The 19,483-nt window shown below is 54.6% G+C and overlaps 1 protein-coding gene across 1 annotated transcript in view; it reads right to left on the bottom strand.

The window, feature by feature from the left end:
* Nucleotides 1-877, bottom strand: part of TDRP (testis development related protein) — a 41,468-nt gene extending 40,591 nt beyond the window's left edge. The window contains exon 1 of the mRNA XM_047090410.1: nt 850-877. The gene's annotated coding sequence lies outside the window, so the exon portion shown is untranslated. The remainder of the gene's footprint in view (nt 1-849) is intronic.
* Nucleotides 878-19,483: the final 18,606 nt, after the last annotated feature.

Genomic DNA, 19,483 nt, shown 5'->3' with positions numbered 1-19,483 from the left:
GAGTGGGGCAGGGCGGGGCCGGGCGGCGGGGCCCGGCCCACCCCGCGGGGACCCGTCCCTCCCCCGGCCGCCTGAGCCCCCGCCCCCACCCCGGGCCAGGCCCAGGTCCACTGGGCACCCGGCTCCCCGCACCCAACCAGGCGCCCCCACCCCTGACCAGGCCGCAACCCGCCTACCCCCGCCGGCCTCCAACCCCTCCTTAAAGCCCCCCAACCGGAGGTCACCGCCCCCACCCCGGCCGAGGGCCCCGCCCCCGGCGTCCGGGCTCAGACCCCCAGGACCTAGCTCCCCCTCAGTCCAGCGAGGGTCCCGCCCCCTCCCCGCCCCCTTCGCAAGACCCCGCCCCTCGCAGCCTACGTCCCCCGGAGGTCTTCACCTCGGGCGCCCCCAAAACGACCAGCTTCATCCCGGGGTCATACCTCCTGGCCCCCACTCATCTGGGACCGCTCCCGCTTCACTCCCACCCTGGTCCGACCCTCCACCCCCACCCCGGGTTGACATTCTTACTTCGGGGACCCCTCACCACCCTGTTTCATCCCGGCTACCCCCAGCCCTCACGGTCCCTTCTCAACCCGGGTCCTCCCTCAACCCGGGACCCCTTCACCCCGGCCCCCTCACCCCTGGCCAGACCGTCCCCCACCGCAGGCTGGCCTCCTCACCCCTCCCCGCACCCCTGATCTCGGCCCCCCTCACAGCCCGCACTCCTCACCCCTACCCCGTCCCCCACCCCGGGCCGACCCCTCACCCCGAGTTGACCCCCTTACCCTAGGACCCCCCCCACTCCGGCCTCCCCTTCACCCCGAGCCCACCCCCTAGTCCCCGGAACCCCAACCCAGTCAGACCCCTCACCCCGGCCGTGGGGCGCGGCCAGGTCCGCCGGGCGGCGGCGCGGGGGCGGGGCCCCGGCGGCCGGCCTGCGGTCACCAAGGCAACGGCCGCCGGACGCGGGGCGGGCGCAGTGCGCATGCCCACTGCCCTCTGCCCGCCGGGCTTCCGCCCCCAAAAGGAAAGGCGGCGCGCGCGCTGCAGTGACCCCTGCGGGAGGACTCGGCCCCGGGGCGACTGCTGTCGACTTAGGAGCCCGGGGTCACAGGTGCCCCGGGGCGCGGCCGCGCCCAGGATTCGGCACGCGCGCAGGCCCACCCGGCGGCTCAAGTGACCTGCCTGCCCCCGCACCCACCCCATTCTGGCTCCGGCAGGTGCGCGCGGCCGCAGGTGCGCGCGGCCAGGCTAGCCGGGTCTGAGAGCCAACTGAAGCAGACCGCTGTGTGCAGGCGCAGGAGGGTCCAGGAGGGGGGCGGCTTTAGAGGGATCCGTGCTGGGAGAGGTCCGGAAAAAGGCAGCAGAGTCAGCTAGACGTCTAGTAGCCTGGTCAGAGTCAAACAGCCCCTAGCCGCTTTGGAACCCGCACAGGCCTTGGAGCAGCGCTCTGGGCCTCAGCTGACCTGCGTCAACACTGGCCCCTCGCGTTCACGAAGCCTGACTAGTCAGTGCTGCAGTTCTGGGGCAAAAGAACGTGTAAACGATTTTCAGGGTTTCCTGACTATTGACAAACAGGTGTGGATGTGCCAGACAGGGTGCAGGTTACAGGCAACCACCTGAAGGTACTTTTACAGGCGTCTTGACAGTCTAAAAAGTAACACTTTTTCTAAGCTAAGATAGGTCACAGTCACAGTCATAAGGAGTGTGACAGAACCCCCCGCCTGGACCCCAACCTGGAGAGTCAGAGGACCCATTTGAAGCTGAGGAGTCCTTGCCCCTCCCATAAAGTCAGAAATCGGAGAGACACTTCACACATCTCAGAGTACAAAATGACTTTTATTTCCTGTCTCTGGAAAGAGTCAAACAATAAAATATACTCAACTCCACTGCAATCACAGAAGTGCAAATTGAGATGTCCAGCTGTCAACGAGCTAGAGAGTATGATGCTAAATAAGTCATCAGAGAAAGACAGTTACCTTATGATCTCACTCATATGTGGAATTTAAGAAACAAAACAAAAGAGACAAACCAAGAAACAGATTCTTAACTCCAGAGAACACACTGCTGGTCACCAGAGAGCAGGTGGGTGGGGATGGGGAGACAGGTGATGCGGACAAAGGATGCACCTGTCGTGATGAGCACTGAATAATGTACAGAATTATTCAATTTCAATATTATATGCCTGAAACTAACAACACTATGTTAATTGTACTGGAATTAAAATTAAAAACTTAATTAAAAAGATGCCCACCCATCAAAGTGGGTGTAACAAACATTTATAAAGACATATGTAGTGTTGGGAACAGTGTAGGAAAACCCTCATGGGCTGCTGGCAGCAGTGACAGTACAAAATTTTAGAAGGCAAGTTTCATCTATTTGCTAATAGCTATCAAAAGTTTAATGGGGCACCTAGGTGGCTCAGTTGGTTAAGCACTGCCTCTTGGTCTCAGCTCAGGTCTTGATCTCAAAGTCATGAGTTCAAGCACTGTGTTGGGCTCCACACTGGGTGTGGAGCCTAAGTAAAAATAAATAAATAAATAAATAAATAAATAAATAAATAAATAAAATATTAATATGCATACCCTCCTACCCAGCGTGTTTTCACACTAAATATACATTCATATATTACTTGAATAATTTACAAATATATTTCATAAAAGGAATCCAGAACCGTAAACACTATCTTAAGCTTTGTAACTTTACTACTCTAAAAATAATAATATAATCAAGGGCACCTTTTGGCTCTTTCAGAAGTGATTTGCAGCATTCTTTTAAATGAAAAGAGGGTCTGAATCTGTCTTTGGGGAAGGTCTGCAGGAGCCCTAAGAACAGACCCACTGGAGACAGGCATGCTGGCCCCTGTGGGGTTAGTGGGTTAGGGTAGGGTCAGGGTTAGGGTTAGGGTCAGGGTTATTGGTTAGGGTCAGGATCAGGGTTACGGTGATGGTTAGTGGTTAGGGTCAGGGTCAGGGTTAGGGTCAGGGTCGGGGTAAGGGTTAGGATTAGGGTTGGGGTTAGGGTCAGGGTCAGGTTTGGGGTAAGGGTTAGGGTTGGGGTAGGGTTGGGGTAAGGGTCAGGGCCAGGGTTATGGTTGGGTTTGGGGTCAGGGTCAGGGTTGGGATAACCTTTAGGGTTTAGGGTTAGGATTAGGGTCAGGGTCATGGTTAACATCAGTGTCAGTTTTGGGGTAAGGGTCAGGGTTGTGTAAGGGTTAGTGTTAGGGTTGAGGTAGGTTTGGTGTTAGGGTTAGGTGTAGGGCTGGGGTAAGAGTTAGGTTAATGTTAGGGTTGGCGTAAGGGTTAGGGTTAGTGTTGAAGGGGCCCTGTTGCTGAGCAGCATAAGCCAAATTTTAAATAGCAGCCAGCTACCTGGAAAGCAAGACCATCTGGTAACCCAGAAATCCTCTCATACTCCATAAGTCTCGAGGATCATGAGATAAATAGTCACACATACCGACTCGCACCTACCCACACCCACCCCGAAAGATCTCTGGACCCACCACACGCAAATATTTCAATCATGTAACACAACAGAACAGTACAGAATAACCAGTAGGTATTAAATTTAGGAACTCTTGCTTCTTTGACTAAATAAGAATTTTAGAATTTTACACACACACACACACACACACACACACGCTTCTTCCAGCCAGGTCCAACCAGCTCAGCCTTTGGACTGGAAAGGCTGAAGAGTGCAATATGCATAGACAATGTGGCAATGCTTATGGTATGAACTGTGAACACACACTGAGTCTATACCCCAGGTCCCATGGGGTCCTGTCTAAATAAACACACTCCAAGCACAAACACTGATAAAAGTCAAACACCACAAAGCAGAGGTTACAAAACAAAGCCAGGATCCAAACACAGTCCTTTCAAGGACACTACAAACAAAACGTGGAAAACCAAGTCAGAACACTTCAACAAATAACCCAGATCCTTTTATTCATACAAGAGGGGCCTGTGCTCAGACCAGGGGCTTCCTTTCCGCGATATAGCCACATTTCTTTGCTTTGAAAATCTTCACTCTAAGTTAAGCTGTAACCCCCTGCGAATCCAGGACAGTCTGGAAAAGAAGGCCAGACTTACTAAATAAAAAATGCTAAATTCCAGTTTATTTTAAACAGCATTCGTGTCATTTCTAGGAGAGCACGGCAGGGAAGGACATCTAGGACCGGAGGAGGTGAAACGCAGCAGCCCCAGCATGTGCCTGATGCAGGCGGGAACAGAGAGAAGTCTGTTTGGGGCTTCAGGGTTCTGGAATTCTTTTTTTTTATATACTTTTTAAAAAGTTTTATTTATCTATTTTTGAGAGAGACAGAGACAGTGTGAGCAAGGGAGGAGTAGAGAGAGAGAGAGAGAGAAAGAATCCCCAAGCAGGCTCCACATTGTCAGCACAGAGCCCAATGTGGGGCTCAAACCCACAAAACCAAGAGATCATGACCTGAGCCAAACCGAGAGTCTGACGCCTAACCGACTGAGCCCCCAGGTGCCCCTGGCCTCTGGGAATCTGAGAAGCACTCCCCACGTGCTCTAGGCCTCTGACCTGCCATCACTTAGTCACTCATTTATGATTTTTATAAAATTAACTCATGCAATTAAACTTCACACGTGGTGCACTGCACACGATTCGGTGTCACAAAGACAACCTTACACGTAAGAATTTGTTTCTGTGTCCAGAAAGACATGGTTAAAAAACCTTCCATGAGCCCCACCGCCCTTCGGAGGAAGCTACTTTAGCCTGAATTGCCCTTGCTGGCTCCTAGAGCCCCTGAAAATTCACTAGTGGAGAAACACTTTTTACTTATTAAAGGTCGAGCCTGCCATCTCTGCCTGAAGGCTCAACTTAGATTTTACCCTGGCAAAATTAATTTCAAATGAAAGTATGGCCTATGGTACCACATAGAACTTTCTAGCAAAATTACTTGAAAACTAAAGCAACTGCCTCAGGAGAGCGTGCATGCCTCCCCCCTGCCTCCCGACTTGGAGACCACAGTTCCCAGGGAGGTGAGCTGCGTTTCCTGTCTGGGACTCACTCCTCACACGGCCTGGGAGCCACGGAGGCCGTGTCCAACGGCCTGAGCTCCAGATCCTTCACTGTGGGTACAGAGCCACACAACGTTCTATACCCATCACACCTTCTCCGGAGCTTCTCAGGTACCCCTCACACGTGTGCATTCCTAGCATAGTGCCAAGAACAAACTGTGGGCCAAATAAATATTCGCGAATCGATCCACTCATTCTCTCAGCTCAACAGCACAGGTAGAAATAATGCTGGAAACTGCAGCTACTATTTACTGAGCGCTTACTGCACACGAGGCACGTGGTTGTATTTTATACACATTATCTCATTTAATGGAAGGAACACAGCATTTGAAGCCCATTGCCCTGGATTAGAAATCTAGCTCTACTTAGAAAAAACAAGACCTGAGAAGAGTTTCACCAAAATGCATGCTCGTCATGCGTGGGGAGTAAGCCTGGGGGCAGAGTGAGGAGACTCCACTTTGGTTTATATAGTTATAGAAGTTGTTACCATAGATTTGTATATGTCACACACCGTGTATGGGCCTCGTGTGGTATATATCTGCTATGAATTATGTATGCAAGGTGTTCAAAAAGTATTTGCTCTTTTGATTTTTTAAGAAATCTACTTTGTGAGGGGGGCCTGGGTAGCTCAGTCGGTTAAGCGTCTGACCTCGGCTCAGGTCATGATCTCACGGTTCGTGAGTTCAAGCCCCACATCAGGCTCTGTGCTGACAGCTCAGAGCCTGGAGCCCTTCGGATTCTGTGTCTCCCCTCTCTCTGCCCCTCCTCTGCTCGTGCTCTCTCTCTCTCAAATACAAATAAGCATTTAAAAAATTTAAAAAATAAAAAAAGAAATCTACTTTGTGAACTATAAACAGTTCACACATTGCAACAGACAGGGAATTTACAACAAACTCAAATAATTGATTTGTTCTAATTTATTTCCTATTTTTCACATAAAAAAACCCTACAATAACCTCAGCGACTGCATCCAAACACATACATAGTGATACATAAAGACTCACTTTCCTGCAATTAAACATAATGTATACCATATATATTATAAATAGTCATGTACATATTCATGTGAAATGTGTTTTCTGTTCTGGTACTGTTCTGTTTTTCAGATTAAAAAATCCCTTGGCAAATTTTGCCATCTCATCATTTGCACTACAACTCGCTGTGGGGTAGGAATGGGAACGCCTCACAGGAAAGAAACCGAGGAGGAAAGAGGAATCTGGAAGGCTTGCTGACGCATCGAGATGCGACGTGCATTTGCTGTGAGGCTTTGGGAGAGTTACTTACCCTCCCTGAGCCTTGGATTTCCATCTGTAGCCTGAGCATGATTCCTCTACCTCCCACTCGCTGGTAAAGCCCCCAGGAACACAGTTTCTGGGTCTCAGGTGCGGGCTCTGGGTCAACACAAATGGCAAAACACCTGCTTCTGCGACCTGAGTCAGAACTCGGTCACTTAACAAGCCCTGTGTGAGGCGACAGAAATGCTACCCTTGACCAAACTCCAGGGAGGCTCCTCCAGGGCCCTGACCCTCACTGTCCGACCTTTAGTGCCGGCCCTGTGGGGCCTGTGTCGCCCAGTCTCAGGGAGCCCCCAGCTCCGTGTCTGACTAGGCTCCTCACCGCCCCCCAGGTGAGTCCGATCGCCTGGCCCGCCTTCAGCATGAAACCCGTCTGGAAGACCCCCAGCCCCTGATGCTTCCTCGTAGTGGTGTCCCTCCACGCCCCACCTGCTCTGGGGTGCACACCCCACCCACTGGGCCCCACCCACCGGTCGCCAGATGGAGCCCCTTTCCACCGTTAGCCCTCATGTCAGAATAATCTTTCTTAAACAGAGGTGCCAAGGGTGGGGACACGGCCTTTGTTAGAACAGCATTCACCCCTCACACCCTGAAAGTAAGTGTGAAGGCACAGAAACAGTGAGCCCCACCCTGCCTCCGAGCCCCTCCCTGCAGGCTGGTCCCTGACTGAGGGCCACCTTGGAGGGTCAGCCAACCACCCAGTGCCCCTCCGCCGTCACCAGACCCAAGGCCAGCACCTTTTAGTCCCCACTTCTCCCGAGGGGGTGGTAAGAGTGCAATCATCCAAGACAGTGGCAAGAAGGCCACGAAGCACCCTCACCCTCCACCCATCCTTCCTTTTTAAAGCAGTTTGTATCTGATGTCTCGTCTGAGTCATTCCCGTGTCTTAGTTAACAAGGGCGGTATTTATTCCTTTTTAAATTACAGTCATTTTAAAAGGCTTTCTATCTTTAAATAGTTATATCTATACGTTTTTGAAATATGGAAACAGAAACTCATAAATATGCATTTTTCAATGTTTATTTGTTTTGAGGAGGGGTGTGGAGAAAGGAGAGAGACAGAGAGAGAAACCCAGGCAGGCTCTGCCCAGTCAGCACAGACCCTAGCAGGGCTTGAGCTCATGAACTGTGAGATCGTGACCTGAGCTGAAACCAAGAGTCGGATGCTTAACTGACAGAGCCCCCACAGGGCTCCCTAAACATCATTTTTAAAGAACCTGTTATCAGGGACAGGATAGCAGAGGCGAGCCCAAGCGGCCGACCCAGGGACGGCTTCCCCAGCTGCTCCTCTGTGACGTTGAGTCACGTCACCTCTCTGTGCCTGGCCTGCCCTCACAGGTGAGTAAGGCCTGAGCTGTGACAGGTGTGATATCATGTGGCACCTCGGGGAACTTCAAGTCGTGCCTGGGGCGCAGTTAGTGCAGAGAACCTGCAGACAGTCTCCCTGAAGGCCCGCAGCCAAGCCCAGAGGAGGATGACCCAGAGATGGAGCTGGGACCGCCTCAGCCACGGGCCGTCCCCCGTGGACCTGTCCCCATGGACACCTGTCCCCATGGACCCCCCCTCCCCATTGACCCCTGACCCCCGTCCCCGCGGACTCCCGTCCCTACGGACCCCTGTCCCCACAGACCTGTCCCCGTGGACCCCCGCGCCCTGGACCCCATGCACGCCCCCTGTCCCTGCGGACCCCCATCCCCACAGACCCCCATCCCCACGGACCCCTGTCCCCGCGGATCCCCGTCCCCACGGACCCCCGTCCCCTGACCCCCGTTTCCACAGATCCCCGTCCCCACAGACCCCTGTCCCCACGGACCCCTGTCCCCGCAGATCCCCGTCCCCATGGACCCCCGTCCCCTGACCCCCATCTCCACGGATCCCCGTCCCCGCGGATCCCCGTCCCCAGGGACCCCCGTCCCCAGGGACCCCCGTCCCCTGACCCCTGTCTCCACGGACCCCTGTCCCCGCGGATCCCCGTCCCCATGGACCCCCGTCCCCTGACCCCCGTTTCCACAGATCCCCGTCCCCAGGGACCCCCGTCCCCAGGGACCCCCGTCCCCTGACCCCTGGCCCCACGGATCCCCGTCCCCGCGGACCCCTGTCCCCATGGACCCCATCCCCCGACCCCTGTCCCCACGGACCCTGGTCCCGACGAATCCCGTCCCCCGACCCCTGTCCCCACGGATTTCCGTCCCCGCAGACCCCTGCCACTGGGCCACTGGAACCCCGGGGAAGCTACTTCTGCATCAGGGGCCTCAGGGTTGCTCCAGCAGAAAGGCCGCAGGGGGTGGGAGGGCTGGGGGGATGACACCTGGAGGACGGAGAGCGGCCCACTGTCGCTACCAGGGCAGTAACGCCTGCTCCTGAGCCAGTACACAGATGCTGGCCAGGCTGCCTAGGGGGAAGGGGTTAGAGTTGCGGCTGGCCAGTTCCCTGGGGGTCTCAGGGTCTTGGGGGGTTGTAGGGGAGGAAGCCCCCCCCACCCGTGCCCTCCTGGGTTCCAGGGTCCCCCCCTCTGCCCTCCTGGGTTCCAGAGCTGGACCCAAGAAACAAACACAACAGGAGATCATGTGTGTGAGTTCCTGAACGGGGAACACTGCTGTTCTGAGGCCCCTGCCCCTTCTCCCGGGCAGAGTAATGACTGCAGGGGATGTGGGCCCTTGGAGGGGCATTTGGGAGGTGTGGCCGTGTGTAACAGTGTGGGGTGGGGCCTGTGACAAGCGTCCATCCTCCCAGTGGGTCAGACTCCAGGGACGGGATTGGTACCAAGTGCTTCCTTGGGGGTGGGGGTGGGGGGCCAGGGGGAGCCGGGGGGGTCTGTGTGCAGGCAGATGGGGAGCATTCACAGAAAGCCCCTCCAGGCACCTGCTGGTTCTCCATCGTCCGCTGCTCAAAGTAATCAATAGACCCAAGCGTCAACTTTGGGGTGCTGTGTCCTGAACTCCTTCAGTTAACTTTCCGTAAGGACTCCCCTGGGGCAGGGCTGGGGGAGTGTCCGGTCTTGGGGCAGCTGGGTGCCCGGCTCACTGGCAGGGTGTCAGCACACAGGGCCGGCTGCCCATTTCGGCTCACACACGCGCGCGCACACACACACACACACACACACACGCACTGGAAGTGCAGGAAACCCGCCCGTCTACACTGTGCTCACGAGGCCCTATGCAGGAGAACCAGGTGGACCCGATGGTCTCCAGCAAAGAACTTGAGGGAATAATTAGCTTTCGTTGACCCTTGAGTAAATCCCAACTCACCATCGGATCTGTCCCTTTTTAAAGATGTTAAATGTAAGAAAAAAATTTTTTAAAGAAGAAAAACAGCAGGACAGCAATTACAGCCTTCGACAGAGGACTGCTGCCTCCCCCCCTCCCCCCTGTGCAAACTCCAAACCCAGAGGAGTGAAGCACTGACCGGGTGGCGGGGGGAGGTCGGCTCAGAAAGCCCTGGGCCCACAGTCCCAGGAAGGGAGGTGTTCGCGGTGGGGGACGCTCACGGCCCACACCCCCCCGAGCCTGGACCTTTCACGATGCCACGCTCTCCTTTTCCTTCCCCTCTTTGCCTTCTCTTCTTTGGTTTGTTCTTCTTTTTGTAACTGTGTTATTTGTTCATTTATTTATGAGGGGAGGGGCAGAGAGAGGGAGAGAGAGAGACTCTCAAGCAGGCTCTGCCTGTCAGCACAGAGCCCGACGTGGGGCTCGATCCCACAAACCATGAGATCCTGACCTGAACAGAAACCAGGAGTCAGTCGCTAAACAGACTGAGCCACCAGGCGCCCCTAAACTGTATTTTTAAAAGTCTTCTTACACAATTTGCTTGTTCCTTCTCATTCAATTTAACAGCAATATATTTGCTATACTCATGTGAAAATATTCAATACATTTTAAAAAATATGTATCTTTTCTGCTTACACGAATAACACACGTTCACAGTTGGTAAATAGTGAAAAGCACAGAGTAATGAGACTTTTGCAATTACCAATCTGCAATAGCTCAGCAATCATGCCCAGCGACTCGGCACTTGAGATGCACGACCAACAGGGCGCTGCGATTTTAAACCATAATGCCACCCCCCCCCAGGCCCTGCCTGCTCCGATCCTTCCCCCGTGGCCCCTGCACCTGCACAGACCCCCACCTCAGGGCTCCCTGGGTCCAGGGGTTCCCAGCCCCCTTCCCACCCCCAACAGGCGGACTTGAGCCGGGCCCTTGTGTGTCCTTCCTTCTTCCAGAGCCAGGAGCTCCTGTCCATCACCTTCTGCCCACATCGGGCGGCACGTGGGCCTCTTGGCCAAGGCCATGCAGACCCCTTCCAGGAGGGGGCTCCTTACTCAGGAGCATCTTACTAGTGGGTGACTGACCCTACCTCAGCAGCCCTCCCTCCCTGCCTCCCCTCTCCGTCTCTCCCTGTCTCTCCCTCCCTGTCTCTCCCTCTATCTCTCTCTCCCTGTCTCTCTCCCTGTCTCTCCTTCCCTGTCTCTCCCTCTGTCTTTCTCCCTGTCTCTTCCTCTGTTTCTCTCTCCCTGTCTCTCCCTGTCTCTTCCTCTGTCTCTCCCTCCCTGTCACTCCCTGTGTCTTTCCCTCCCTGTCTCTCCCTCCGTCTGTCTCCCTGTCTCTTGCTTCTGCACGTATTTGCCTGGTGCATTTTGTAGTTAATTCAGTCCTGAGGTTAAACCACATCAAGGTCCACCTGAAGGGAAGGACAGGCCAGTTATAGGGGCATCTTCAGAGCAGACACGTCCCTAGCGCTGACCCCGCTAGATAGATGAGCCCGTAATTCCACATGATGAGTGCAGCAAAAACCACGGTTTCAAATGGGTGCCCACAGATTTTAAAATAGGCAGGAATTACGGTGAAAGTTGGTTAAGTGTCCAACTCTCCATTTCCGCGCAGGTCATGGTCTCACGGTTTATGGGTTTGAGCCCTACATCGGGCTCTATGCTGTGTCAGCTTGGAGTTGGCTTGGGATTCTCCCTCCCGATCTCTCTCTCTCAGCCCCTCCCCCCTCTCTGGCCCTCCCCCACTCTCTCTCTCTCTCTCTCAAAATAAATACATTAAAAAAATAAAAATAAAAAAAACTAATGCGGCACCTGGGTGGCTCAGATGGTTAAGTGTCCAACTTCAGCTCAGGTCATGATCTCACGGCTCGTGGGTTCAAGCCCTGTGTTGGGCTCTGTGCTGACAGCTCGGAGCCTGGAGCCTGCTTCGGATTCTGGGTCTCCCTCTCTTTCTGCCCCTCCCCTACTCATGCTCTGTCTCTCTCTCTCTCAAAAATCGACATTAAAAAAAATTAGAAAAAAGTAAATAAAAAATAATTTATTATTATTCTTCTTCTGTGACGGGATCCATGGCCCAAGAAGGAGGAAAACCAGAAGTCATTTTTGTCACGACCGTTTACTGACCGTGGTTGGCAGAAGATCCGTGTCTCAAAGTACAACCAGGGCTTTACAACGTAGACATGTTAGCAAGAGTTCTTGATTTTCACATGAGGAAAGGAAGTGAAAAACAATATTTGACCTCTCAGAGGCCCAGTTTACCTATTGAGATAAAAGAGAAACATCTGGGTGTGGCACGAAGTCCCCATTTGAAAATAAACACAGCTTTCGCCGGGGCACCAGACAGCGGTGGACTATTAGCCCTTAATACATTCATCTTTGCTGTGTTCCTGTTCTAGAAAGACCACTGGGCCTGGTTGCCTTCCCTAAATCTCTGTTCTTGTCTCTAAACAAGCTATTTCTCAGAGCTTGGAAACAGGCTTCGCGTCTGAGAGGCTTGTGTCCCGGAGGGTCTAGGACAAGGACTCTGTCCAGCCAGAGGGGACCCCGGCCCTGGAACTTGTTGCCAGGCAGGATTTCCATCTGAACACAAAATGACTTCCTCTCTCTAACGCCCCCCCCACCCGCCTCCCCCCTACGGTTATTTGTCTGGGGAAGCCAGGCATCAAAGACTTTGGTAATAATTACATTTCCTTCAATGGAGACAGGATCTCACCCTTCCGGACTGAAGGCGAGCTGGTCTGAGGTCGCTGATGGCCCTGCCCTCCACCTCCTCACTCCTGCCAGCTGCCACCCACCTCCTTGGGGGCACCTGCCCGCCTGTGTGTCTCCCTCATTATCTGTCACATTGAGTCGAGTGACCCCATCACACAGCGAGTTCTGAGCCTTCAGAAAACACACTTGTAGCCTTAGAGTGAGTAAAAAAAATCCATGGTCAAATTTGGGGGAGGTTTTCAAATTACCATTTGAATGGCTAATTTGGTGTGAAAACATTACTTTTTTTCATTCAGAAATGCTTTGGCTTACCCATAAACAAGATACCTCTCTAGAAGGACACGGAATGTGGACCCTCAGACAGCACTGAAGTGCAAAGCTCTGGAGACTGAGGTTTGCTTGGACCCCCGCCCCCTCTCCCACCTCCACCACCGCTCAGCAAAAACTCCTGGAATGCCTTCCCTGCAGAGCACAGGAAAGAGGGCTGTTTGGTCTGTAAGGCGATTGTGGTTACTTTATAAACCTGTGGGTGAATTTCTCATTCACAAAGGCAGTGTTTGGGATGCGACGAACTCCAAACAGGCCTGATTTTCATTTTCCCTCCAGCACCTTCATGGTCACATGCACGTCCTTTTGTGGATTCGAGGCCCCCTGGCCACAAAGTTTACCTCATGGGGCTGGCGGGCAACCATGGAAGAGAACAGGAAGTAGAACTGCGCAGCCCTTGGGGGCTGGGGAGAATCCCCCCCGCCCCCAGTTAGCCCTGGGGGGCCAGTCCATCCCCCACCGTCACCGTAGGCAGAAAGAGTTGGGGGATCCCCGGAAAAAGATAGATACAGCTTTCCTAACACAACAAAAGTCATTTCAGGCCCCTGGACATCTTGTGAAAGTCTAAGAACAAACAGCCACCATGAGGCCAGGAGACACCTAACCGTATTCAGAAGGGCCAACTGGCCTCTCACATAGCTTGCTGATCTCTTCAGGATCTAGATCTAACCCCCTCTGAGTAGTCAGATCCCCCACCAGCAGCGGCTCTTGACTTTGACCTGGACGCAGTCGCCTTAGAATGACTTCTGCCCCAGTTTGGTGCTGAACTCCCCATTGAGCAAGCCTCTCCGCAGGTATGTGTGCCCCTTGGCTTATAGCTTCCCCAGGTCTGTTGATGGGGGGATGCTGCTTCTGGAAAGATCCCCGGGTTCCCCTTTACTGGTTGCAAGTAAAACCCTCCTTTTCCTATTCTCTTTGGCTGGACATCCACCAAGAGGAGAACCCAGTTTTGGATGACATCATCAGCTGGGGGCCAAGCCCATCCTCTGAGGTCACGAGCCCTGAGGGCCCAGACTATTCTTAGAGGTCACCCAGCCCTGTCCTCAGAGGTCACCAGCCCTGGGGGTCCAGCCCATCCTCCAAGGTGACCAACTCAGGGGACCCAGCCCATCCTCAGAGGTCACCAGCCCTGAAGGCCCAGCCCTGTCCTCAGAGGTCACCAGCCCTGGGGTCCCAGCCTGTCCTCAGAGGTCACCAGCCCTGGGGGCCCGTCCTGTCCTCAGAGGTCACCAGCCCTGGGGGCCCAGCCTGTCCTCAGAGGTCACCAGCCCTGAGGGCCCAGCCCTGTCCTCGGAGGTCACCAGCCCTGGGGGCCCAGCCCTGTCCTCAGAGGTCACCAGCCCTGGGGGCCCAGCCCTGTCCTCAGAGGTCACCAGCCCTGGGGGCCCAGCCCGTCCTCAGAGGTCACCAGCCCTGGGGGCCCAGCCCATCCTCAGAGGTCACCAGCCCTGGGGGCCCAGCCCGTCCTCAGAGGTCACCAGCCCTGGGGTCCCAGCCTGTCCTCAGAGGTCACCAGCCCTGGGGGCCCAGCCCGTCCTCAGAGGTCACCAGCCCTGGGGGCCCAGCCTGTCCTCAGACGTCACCAGCCTTGGGGGCCCAGCCCTGTCCTCGGAGGTCACCAGCCCTGCGGGCCCAGCCTGCTGAAGCCAGACGTGTCTCTAGGAAGTCAGACCTCTGTCTCTAGCAACCCACCCAGGAAGCCCAACAATCATGCTGGGACAGCTGCCCCCACAGCCAGAACTCGATCAGTAACTGACAGCTTCCCCGATTTTGTCCCCACTTCCTCTTAGGACCAACCACAGAAAGCCAAACACGTTCCCCAAACCAGTTCTGAGGACGACGCTCCAGGCCTGCCCAGGCCCGACTTCACGGCGCCCACAGCCTCCGTCAGGACACGGACCTTCCTCCCCCTCCCCCCGCGGAGGCCCCGCTCCTGTGCCTGCCCGTGACCTTCTGCCAGAGGCAGGTGAGCCGGCTGACGGCCCTGGGACAGCAGGCTCTGAGTCAGCAGCCCCTGCCGGCCCCCCCGCGGTGCGTCCCGGCTCTTTCCACACCAGTTATTGGACCTTCTGCACTCAGAGGGAGGGGGTCACACATGCGGCCAGCCCAGGACATGGAGGCAGGCGTCTGTCACCTTGCCGGTGGCAGGTGCGTCCCGCTGCCTGACGGGTACCGCAGGCTGCCCGGGGCAGCAAGAGCGGTCCTGCTCAGTGCCACGGCTGGCTGTAAGCTGGAGTGTCCCCAGGAAGCCACTGTGGGGAACTGCTGGCAGCTTAGATGGCTCTGGTGGTGGCTGGGAGGGGACAGGAAGCCTCAAGGATGAGAGAAAAAAACCGTTGTCTGGAAACTCCCCACCAAAACCTAACGACACATTTTTTTTCAACTCTACAACTTTATTAAAAATAAGTTTATCACTAGGTCGCAACTACACAAATTAAAGGTGATGAGGATTAAGGGGAACAGAATTTGGGTTTAAGGTCTGGTCCAGTGAGGTCTCAGGATCCTTTCCTGAGTGGAAGCACATCTGAGGTCGGGAAAACATGGAACAGAGCCCCCGGCTGCTCCTCCCGACCTGTCTTCCGCCCTCCCACAGGACGTGTGGACGGCCAGGCGCCGTGAGTGTGCAAGCCGTCCCCGGGGGAGTCACATCCTGGGCTCCCGCCTCCACGACCGAGGTGCCACGTACAAGGTCCCGGGTCAGGTTTTCCTTCAAAGTCCGCGCCCCACTGATTGCCCGTGGGCTCCTGCACCCCCACACTCCTGTGACACCTCTCTTTCTGCCAGGCCCCGGCCCGCCGGCATCTTCCAGTGCCGTGGCCACCATTGCGTGGGAGGACCGCACCCAGCGGTGGTTCTCTCTGTTGCTAACTCACGCTGCCCCCTGCAGACGATTCTTCCATTCTTCCATTTCTTCCACCCACCTCCCCCGCACCCGACACACTCCACGAATGCCCCTCTCTCCTTGAGCCCCGCCCCTGACACATGGCCTTGCCATCTTCTCTGGGAAGGCCACACACACCTATTTTCAATCCTATCTTCTACCCGGTTCTCCTTTTCTCTAATTTCACTGGACTGTGACTTGTTCTGTAGGCAATTTGGGGCACAGAGGACCTTCTGAGAAGATCCCTTCCTCACTCAGGAAGGGAGGGAGGTTGACGGGAGCACTGCACACTTCCTCTTGAACACAGGGTTTTCTCCCTCCCCTCCCACAATCTGCTTCTTCTCACAGCACACAGGCATCACAATGTCCGACGCCCCGTGGATCTCACTCATCTCAAAAATCTGTCCCTTTGGTCCCCGTCATTTTACCCTACCTGGACTGGCAGACTGTTCAGTTGGTATTAAGTGCCCGGCTTATATTACATGCTATGCTAAAGGCCTGGAATAAGTCCGTGAACAGGGACAGAAAAACGTCTAAGATTTCCTACGGCAACTCCAGAGTCTCTAGGTGATGGCTCTGCACGCACGCTCAAGTCTGGGACCCTGAGAAGTGCAGATACTCTCCTTAGTCTCGATACTTTGGGATTCGGTTTTTATCTTATTTCATTTTTTAAATGTTTATTTATTTTTGAGAGAGAGAGAGAGAAAGAGAGAGACGGAGCAGGGGAGGGGCAGAGAGAGAGGGAGACACAGACTCTGAAGCAGGCTCCAGGCTCCGAGCTGTCAGCACAGAGCCCGACGTGGAGCTCGAACCACCAACTGTGAGATCATGACCTGAGCTGAAGTTGGCCGCTTAACTGACAGAGCCACCCAGGCGCCCAGGGATTTAATTTTTAAAGCTACTTTCGTTCACATAAGATATAGTACTTTGCAAATAAGACAGATTTGTTTCACTAGGGTTTTCAAAGACCGACCCCCCCCCCCCCGTGTGGGGAGCAATGCGGCAATCACGCAGTGATGCCAGCATGAGCAGGATCCCTGGCACCGACCTGCTCGCACCCCGACGCCGGGAGCTGGGCAGCTTGCACACGGCATGCACCACGGGACGCGTGCACCGCTATGCGGTGCGTAGATCTCAGTCACAGAAAAAAGGTCTTTTCCCTCTACTCAACTTGCCTTCTGAGGACCCTTAAGTCAGGCTGGCAAGAGACAGAGTAGCAAGAAAAAAAGAAGTCTGTTAACACGCATGTTCACACGCACATGATGAGTAACCCAGGGCAGTCATCACGGCGTGGGCTTACGCACCACCTTGGGCCAAAAGAAAGGGAACCGAGGCAGCTATGGGAAGGTGACCAAGAACAGCAGGAGAACAAGGGTGTTCAGGTGGGTTTGTCAGGCAGATTTCAGCCGGAGTCTCCCCATCGAGAAGGGTTGTCCAGAGTCCAGGGTAAGGCAGGTGACAACCTATATGAATGGAAATTCTCTTTATAAACAGAAGTTTTCTCGGGGCACCTGGGAGCTCAGTTGGTTAAGCATCCAACCCTTGACTTTGGCTCAGGTCATGATCTCACAATTCTGGGGATCGAGTCTTGCATCAGGTTCTTTGCTGACAGCGTGGAGCCTGCTTGGGATTCTGTCTCCTCTCTCTCTCTCCCTCTCTCTGTCCCTCCCCCACTTGTGCTCACTCTCTCTAAATAAATCAAATTTTAAAAATGAGTCAAAAACTAAAGAGCTAAAGCCATAAAACTCTTAGAAGAAAACACAGGACTAAATCTTCATGACCTTGGATTTGGTAAAGGTCTTAGATGTGACATCCAAACACAAACAACAACAAACAGTAGATGAATTAGACCTCACTGAAACAAAACACTCAGTGCATTAAAGGACAGAACCAGAGTGGTGGAAGGACAGACAACCTACAGAATCAGAGAAAATGTTTGCGAACTACGTATCTGACAGACTGTGTCTAGGATCTGGAAGACATGAAAGTTCTTCCTACTCAACAGCAAAAGGACAAACAACCCAAGTAAACAATCTGAACAGACATCTCTCCAAAGAGGACACTCAGGTGGCCAACAATTTTGTGAACATTTGCTCAGCATCACTCGGCGTCAGGGACGCGCAGATCCAGACCAGTCCAGATTCCGCCCCAAACCCAGTACGGCGGCTTCGCTCTCTGAGAAAGGCAAGTAACAAGCGTTGGCGAGGCCGTGGCAAACCAGGGATGCTCGTCCGCTGCCGGTGGCAACGTGAGCTCCCGCCGTGGGAAAGTTTGGATGACCCCTCAGTGAGTGAATGTACCGCTGCCAGGTGGCCCCACGTTCCACTTTGGGGTGCATTCCCCAGAGAACTGAGAACTGGCGTTCAGAGAAACTTGCACACGGACGTTCACGACCGCACTGTTTGCGATAGTCAGAGGGTGGAGACAACCTAAATGTCCATCAGCTGATGACAGGACACACAGAAGGCAGTACAACATTCAGCGCAATACTGTCTCACCCCAGAAGGAACAAGGTGACTTCCACACAGAGGAACCTTACACATATGATGAGAGGGGGGAGAAGCCGGACACGGAGGACACGAAATATTCCACTTTATGGAGCGGGCAGAGCAGGCAGAGCCACAGAGACAGGGAGCAGACTGCTGGTTACCAGGGGCTGGGGACGGGGAGACACTGGTTCATGGGTTCAGGGCTTCCTCTCGGGGCCACGAGAGTCCTGGAAGTAGATGGGGTGACGTGTGCACGGTGTAGTGAATGTACGAAACGCCACTAATCATACCTTTTATGTTTTGTGCATTTTACCACCAAAAATGCCAATAACAAAACCAGGACGATTTTCGTTTCCTAATCTGGAGAGTCTGGAAGAACCAGCTGAAAAAGTGCCTCAAGCGATAGGACGATTTGGAGAGGCAGCGTGGTATGCAGTTGAAACAACCAGGCACTTCACGAGCCACTGACGCACCGAAGTGATGGAGGACAGAGACGCTGGTGTTCACGGCAGCACAAAACCCGCGGTGGGGGCGCTGCTCACTCCTGCCCCCTCCTGTCCTTCCCTCGTGTCCTTCCCTCATTATGGTGACTGCAAGGGGGCCGACCCGAGGGCGGCATTTCCAGGGTTCAGCAAGGCAGGAGGCAAGGTCAGGGCCCCGGTCCCTGCCCGTCCTCGGAGAGCATGGCAGCTTCCGTGCTGTGGGCAGTCACACTTCCCCTCTTGTTCCTCTGCTCAGGGATGGTAATGGCTTCGGTGACAAGAGGGAGTCGGGATGTCCCCTGTGCCCCCTGTGGTGCTCCGTGGTTACATGGTGGCAGGGAGATGGTCCAGGTGGGCTTGGTCTCACAGGAGCCTGAGAGCAGAGGGTCCCCAGGTGGGGGCAGAAGGGAGGTCAGAGGCCAAGGGCATGAGGAGGACGATGCATACGTTACTGGCTGTAGCGGTGGGGGGCATGTGACACGGGACACAGGTGTCCTCAAGGAGCAGAGTGGCCCTGGGGGACAGCTGGTGACGAGCCAGGGACTCCAGTCCCACAACTGCTAGGAACCGACCCCTGTCCAAGAGCTGAGTGTTCCGTGAGTCCTGGACCCCTCGTGCTGGAAAAGACCCTTGGCCACCTCCATGCACAGAACAACGGGACCAATGAGCTGTCCCTGGGGGAGCCATCAGAGTGCCACAAACCTGGCCTGCTGCGTTCCCACAGCTTGATTTATTTAGATCACGAAAGGGGAGAGAGAAAACACACAAGATGGTCTTGGCAATTTTTACATCTTGCTGTAAATGAGAGTTACACATGCCCTCTCTGTGCTGTATCTCCATCGGAGGGGAGAGCATGTTCCAGATACTAAGTGAGGCGTCTCTGCCGCATCCCCAGTATTTTGACCCGAGTAGCCGGGTGCGTTTTATCGTGCGCCTCCCCTCACCTGTCGCGGGATGGGATTGCTCGGTGTGAGCCGGCGTGAGAGGCCATTGGGGAACGGAGCGT

This window comes from Lynx rufus, unplaced genomic scaffold (genome assembly GCF_022079265.1).
Source record: "Lynx rufus isolate CCGP_SWC_20201006 ecotype Redwood Valley unplaced genomic scaffold, mLynRuf1.p SCAF_3, whole genome shotgun sequence".
NCBI lineage: Eukaryota > Metazoa > Chordata > Mammalia > Carnivora > Felidae > Lynx > Lynx rufus.
Note: the sequence above shows the minus strand (reverse complement) of the source record. Positions and strands in the feature narration are given on the sequence as shown.